Below are 7198 nucleotides of genomic sequence, written 5' to 3' on the forward strand. Positions count from 1 at the left end.
CTCCGCTCCATACACCTCGTACACACACGGCTCTGCTCCGTACACCTCGTACACACACGGCTCTGCTACATCCACACTGTAAACCCCTCCTGACCCCATACATAAACTTCCCCTCATTCAGCACCATGACAACCAGCACAGCAGAGTCCTGCATACACTGAGACCCCTGATCATGTGACCCCTGACTCCTCCCCTCCTGTGACCTCATCACAGGTCCTGTGCGCACAGAGCAGCCATACATGTGGACTCGGAGTGCGGCTCTGCAGGTCAGTGATGGGCAGTCCGGCTCTTCTTGCCTCGGCCTCATTATACAGCTGTACAGGAGCCTAGTGGAGGCTTTTTAGCCATTTCTCAGACTGTAGCTCCTGGGAACAGGCCCTCGCTTCTCGTCTGTATTGTGACTTGTGTTAGGGTACCGTCACACAGTGGCATTTTGATCGCTATGACGGCACGATTCGTGACGTTCTAGCGATATCGTTACGATCTCGCAGTGTCTGACACGCTACTGCGATCAGGCACCCAGCTGAGAATCGTACGTCGTAGCACATCGTTTGAAACTTTCTTTCATCGCTGGATCTCCCACTGTCATCGCTGGATCGTTGTGTGTGACACCGATCCAGCGATGTGTTCGCTGGTAACCAGGGTAAACATCGGGTTACTAAGCGCAGGGCCGCGCTTAGTAACCCGATGTTTACCGTGGTTACCAGCGTAAAAGTAAAAAAAAACAAACAGTACATACTCACCATCTGATGTCCGTCAGGTCCCTTGCCGTCTGCTTTCCGCTCTGACTGTCTGCCGGCCGGAAAGTGAGAGCAGATCACAGCGGTGACGTCACTGCTGCGCTCTGCTCTCACTGTACGGCCGGATCTCAGTCAGAGCAGGAAGCAGACGGCAAGGGACCGGACGGACATCAGATGGTGAGCATGTACGGTTTGTTTTTTTTTACTTTTACGCTGGTAACCACGGTAAACATCGGGTTACTAAGCGCGGCCCTGCGCTTAGTTACCCGATGTTTACCCTGGTTACCCGGGGACTTCGGCATCGCTCCAGCGCCGTGATTGCAACGTGTGACCGCAGTCTACGATGCTGGAGCGATAATCATACGACGCTGCGACGTCACGAATCGTGCCGTCGTAGCGATGTAAATGGTACTGTGTGACGGTACCCTAACTCTCCAGTATCTGATATTTGTGGTTTCTCCATTAGTCAGTGCTGTGACATCTGGAGATTATTCTTATCAGTAAATCCTTGGAGACTTGTTCCAGGCTCTTAGGCCGGGTTCACACCTGCCTGTGGCTGGTCTGCGGATGGCTGCGTACTTCCTCCCTTAAGCTCCACCTACTTCTGCTTGCCTCTTGTGTACGTATCTTTAACATTGGGTATTACAGGATGGAAGGAAAGCACATTCAATAGGAAAATGAGTTTATTTCAACCTGAAACAAAAATGTCTAAATGCTCCCAGCTTTCCCTGCTGGTTGTGCCAGCACTACAATTCCCAGCAAGTCACATGGCTGCAGCACTGGTTACATCCTGACTCTAGTGACAGTGACGTTGTAATAATTATCATTGAGGTAGTATTGTCTGTAGAGCAGGTTTACAGAGGTGTCCACGACGTCACCATTGATGGCCTTGGGGTCAGCGTCTGTTCTGTGGTGATGTGAAGCCTGGCAGCCTCCGATCAGCCAGAACTTCCCACTACAGTCACTGAGCTGCTCAGTCTACAGCGGCCGCGGCCTGCACATACAGGAGGGGCGCTCTGTCGCTCTCTCGCTCTCCCCAACTGGAACAATTTCTCTTGACAGCCCTATCACTGTATTGTAGTGAAGTCCTCTCTGCTTCAAAAAGTTTCTTGCTATATGCAGCAAAAAGTTTTATATTGGTGCAATAAGACCCAACTAGAAAAAAAACACCTACAAAACTGAATGCAAGTCACTTAAAAGTATATGTTAGTATATACGAAACCCTTTAAAAAAAAAAGGGACTATAAATGGGTTAATTGTAATATCAGGGACAATACACAGAAGCTGAAAGCCAGGTGAGCAGGGGCCTATTAAGGACATTCAGCTTCTGTGTATTATTGTTCCTGATATTACAATTAACCCATTTATAGTCTAAGGCTTTTATATATACTAACATATACTTTTAAGTTAATTGCAGGAAAAGTTTTTTTTTTTTAGGGTTTTTTCTAGTTTGTTCTCATTACTATTTGACCCCATTTTGCCTTATCAAAATTAAGTTTTTTTCCTACAAGAGAGTAATTACAGCTGGAGAGGCTGGGGGAGTACAGGCTAATTTGCATATTAAACAACACAAAAAAAGACCCACCCACTATATACACAACAGCTTTAAAGGAAACCTGTCACCTGAATTTGGCGGGACCGGTTTTGGGTCATATGGGTGGGGTTTTCGGGTGTTTGATTCACCCTTTCCTTACCCGCTGGCTGCATGCTGGCCACAATATTGGATTGAAGTTCATTCTCTCTCCTCTGGAGTACACGCCTGCGCAAGGCAATCTTGCCTTGTGCAGGCGTGTACTCCGGAGGACAGACAGCTGCCGGCCCTTTTAATTTTTCAGTCAAGTAAATAAGGCAGCACACTGCAGCGCTAAAACATGCAAACATGAAATATGAAAACTGAACTGCATTACTGCACTAGAAATATGAAAAATGAGAGCGTTTAGCGCATAAAAATGGCCAATTTTATGTGTACCTGGTAGCCACTTTAGGGCATCTCTCGTATACCAGATCCTATGCTTTCCTTTCCTCTCTGAGAATAAACGTCTCCATTTGAATGGGTACCTGTGAAACCTCTTCTTAGACTAACATTCTCTCTCTCTGTGGAGGGGTAATGGACCTGTTGCAATTAAAACACCTGGGCTAGGAGGCGGAGTGCTCAGTCAGAAGGCTAAAGAATACATTTCAAAAAACTGACCGTCACTTCCAAACATAGACTAAGTGTGAACAGGTGCTGAACCTAGAGTCACCAACTCATATACAGTCAAGTAAATAAGGCAGCACACTGCAGCGCTTTTAATTTTTCAGTCACCTGGTGGTGCAGCATCACTGGGGGCGCAGGGTGCACAGTGTCCACAAGTGTCTGCAGCCAAGGCTGGCTTCATCAATGTCCACGCAGTGGTGAGAGGGGACAGCTCCGCTACTTGGCACACAACTATGAAGAGGAGGAGGAGGAAGGTGCGTTACTTACATAGTGATCGCACGCAGCATCCTCCTCTTCTGTGTGCAGATCTGTCTCCGTTGTCCGATCAGCCAGGAGGGGGAGGGGCGTCAGCGTGTGGAGCAGCAGCACAGGACAGCGAGACATGGCGAGATAACTGCCCTGTGTGCACACTGCCCTGCACACTCCAGGCAACCTCTCCAGCAGCCCGTCCCAGCTTTTACTGTGCTGAGATAAGTAGCAGGGGTTGGGGCATTTGACAAATAATAAATTAAGCATGGCAGGTTAGAGTATGTGTGTTTTCCTATGCGTGTGAGCGTGCACGTGCTTTCCTATGCGTGTGAGCGTGCATGTGTGTTTTCCCATGCGTGTGAGCATGCATGTGTTTTCCTATGCATATTAGCATGCATTTGTGTTTTCCTATGCGTGCACGTGTGTTTCCGTGTGTGTGAGCGTGCATGTTTGCGTGTGTTTTGCAGTGTGGGTGAACGTACATGTGTGTGTTTTCTCCAATGTGTGAGAGTGTTCATGTTATATATTGTGGTGTAGTGAATAAAAACCTAGCACTCAACTTCACTATATGCTGAAAATGTATTGTAGTATACACGAAGACGTTTCGGTCTGGTGAGGCCTTCATCAGTTACGTATCAGTAATGTGCAGTCTGGCGGTGGATGCCGTGTCTGGAAGCAGGTCTGCTTGAGGCACTGTTACTCCTTGCAGGGCCGCCATCAGGGCATTATTACCATTACTGGTGTAAGGGGCCCGGGAGCTGGTGGGGCCCGCGGTCAGAATTTTCATAAACCAGAGCGGTGAGCGTGAGTCATTGACAGACAGCTGGGAGGGGGAGAGGCAGCCAGTGCTGAGCAACAGGTGGGCGGGACTTTCCAGCATCCAATCCCGGCTGAGTGCCTGTACTGTTTAAGTGTATGGACGTTGTGCTGACAAGCCACAGTCCAGTCCCTGCAGCCGATGCATCCTCAGTGAGTCGGCTACTGTGCTCATTGACAGGGTGTCACCGAGGACGCTGCTATGTCCTGAGTCTGACCCCTGTCTGTCTGTAGCATGAAAAGAGCAGAGCTGAGTGCCCCTTCACCTCCTGCATAAGACTGCTGAGCCCAACCTGCCCCCTCACAGGAAACTGCAGGGAATCTTGAGAGGGGGCTGCTTTAAGGCTATGTGCACACGTCAGGATTTCTGGCAGAAATTTTCCTGATAAAAACCGGACATTTCTGCCAGAAAATCCCGAAATCCGCATGCGTTTTTACCTTGATTTTACCATGTTTTTGATGCGATTTTCCCAATGCATAGAATAGCGGGAAAAACGCGAAAAACCAGCAAAATTAACCCCTTCCCGACCCATGACGCCACGTAGGCGTCATGAAAACCCGTGCCAATCCGACCCATGACGCCTATGTGGCGTCATGGAATGATCGCGTCCCTGCAGATCGGGTGAAAGGGTTAACTCCTATTTCACCCGATCTGCAGGGAGAGGGGGAGTGGTACTTCAGCCCAGGGGGGGTGGCTTCACCCCCCCGTGGCTACGATCGCTCTGATTGGCTGTTGAAAGTGAAACTGCCAATCAGAGCGATTTGTAATATTTCACCTAAAAAAATGGTGAAATATTACAATCCAGCCATGGCCGATGCTGCAATATCATCGGCCATGGCTGGAAACACTAAGGTGACCCCCCCCCACCCCACCGATCGCCCCCCCAGTGCACCGTTATAAGGACCGGTCCCCTCCGTCCGCCTGCCGGCTCCCCCGTCCTGCTGTCCGCTCTCCCGTCCTCCTGCCCGCTCCCCCCCTGCTCCTATGTCACCCCCCCGTGCTCCGACGCCCCCCCCGTGCCCCGATCTCCCCCCCCTTATACTTACCGAGGCTCCCGGTCCCCGTCCGCCTCCATCATGGGCGCCGCCATCTTCCAAAATGGCGGGCGCATGCTCAGTGCGCCCGCCGGCCGGCAGATTCATAGAGGTACATTTTGATCGCTGTGGTAGGTTCTATCACAGCGATCAAAATAAAAAAATAATAAATAAACCCCCCCCTTTATCACCCCCATAGGTAGGGACAATAATAAAATAAAGAAAATATATTTTTTTCTTTTTCCACTAGGGTTAGGGTTAGAACTAGGGTTAGAACTAGGGGTAGGGTTAGGGGTAGGGTTAGGGTTACGGGTAGGGTTAGGGGTAGGGTTATGGCATGTGCACACAGAGCAGATCGGCCGCGGATCCGCAGCGGATCGGCCGCGAATCGGCAGCGGATCGGCCGCGGATCGGCAGCGGATCGGCAGCGGATCGGCAGCGGATCGGCAGCGGATCCGCAGCGGATCGGCAGCGGATCCGCAGCGGATCGGCAGCGGATTGGCCGCGGATCCGCAGCGGATCGGCAGCGGATCCGCAGCGGATTGGCAGCGGATCCGCAGCGGATTGGCAGCGGATCCGCAGCGGATCGGCAGCGGATTGGCAGCGGATCCGCAGCGGATTGGCCGCGGATCCGCAGCGGATTGGCAGCGGATTGGCAGCGGATTGGCAGCGGATCCGCAGCGGATCCGCAGCGGATTGGCAGCGGATCCGCAGCGGATTGGCCGCTGCGAATTCGAAGCAGTTTTCCATCAGGTTTACAGTACCATGTACACCTAAGGAAAACCAAATCCTCTGTGCCCATGGTGCAGAAAATTCCGTGCAGAAACGCTGCGTTGTATTTTCCGCAGCATGTCAATTCTTTGTGCGGATTCCGCAGCGGTTTACACCTGTTCCTCAATAGGAATCCGCAGGTGAAATCTGCACAAAAAAACACTGGAAATCTGCTGTAAATCCGCAGGTAAAACGCAGTGCCTTTTACCTGCAGATTTTTCAAAAATCATGCGGAAAAATCTCACACGAATCCGCAACGTGGGCACATAGCCTTAGGGTTAGGGTTGGAATTAGAGTTAGGGTTGGAATTAGGGCTAGGGTTTGAAATAGGGTTAAGATTAGGCTTGTGGTTAGGGTTACGGATAGGGTTAGGGGTGTGTTGGGGTTACAGTTGTGGTTAGGGTTGGGATTAGGGTTACGGTTGGGATTAGGGTTAGGATTAGGGTTGGAATTAGGGTTACGGGTGTGTTGCGGTTAGGGTTGTGGTTAGGGGTGTGTTGGGGTTAAGGTTGTGATTAGGGTTATGGCTACAGTTGGGATTAGGATTAGGGGTGTGTTGGGGCTAGTGTTGAAGTTAGAATTGAGGGGTTTCCACTGTTTAGGCACATCAGGGGTCTCCAAACGCAACATGGCGCCACCATTGATTCCAGCCAATCTTGCGTTCAAAAAGTCAAATGGTGCTCCCGCCCTTCCAAGCCCCGACGTGCGCCCAAACAGTGGTTTACCCCCACATTTGGGGTACCAGCGTACTCAGGACAAACTGGGCAACAACTGTTGGGGTCTAATTTCTCCTGTTACCCTTGCAAAAATAAAAAATTACTTGCTAAAACATAATTTTTGAGGAAAGAACAATTATTTTTTATTTTCACGGCTCTGCGTTATAAACTTCTGTGAAGCACTTGGGGGTTGAAAGTGCTCACCACACATCTAGATAAGTTCCTTGGGGGGTCTAGTTTCCAAAATGGGGTCACTTGTGGGGTGTTTCTACTGTTTAGGCACATCAGGGGCTCTGCAAATGCAATGTGATGCCCGCAGACCATTCCATCAAAGTCTGCATTTCAAATGTCACTACTTCCCTTCCGAGCCCTGACGTGTGCCCAAACAGTGGTTTACCCCCACATATGGGGTATTAGCGTACTCACAACAAACTGGGCAACAAATATTGGGGTCCAAATTCTCCTGTTACCCTTGTGAAAATAAAAAATTGCTTGCTAAAACATCTTTTTTGAGGAAAGAAAAATGATTTTTTATTTTCACGGCTCTGCGTTGTAAACTTCTGTGAAGCACTTGGGGGTTGAACGTGCTCACCACACATCTAGATAAGTTCCTTGGGGGGTCTAGTTTCCAAAATGGGGTCACTTGTGGGGGGTTTCTACTGTTTAGGCATATC

The sequence above is a fragment of the Ranitomeya variabilis genome, chromosome 4, assembly GCF_051348905.1.
Source record: "Ranitomeya variabilis isolate aRanVar5 chromosome 4, aRanVar5.hap1, whole genome shotgun sequence".
Classification (NCBI taxonomy): domain Eukaryota; kingdom Metazoa; phylum Chordata; class Amphibia; order Anura; family Dendrobatidae; genus Ranitomeya; species Ranitomeya variabilis.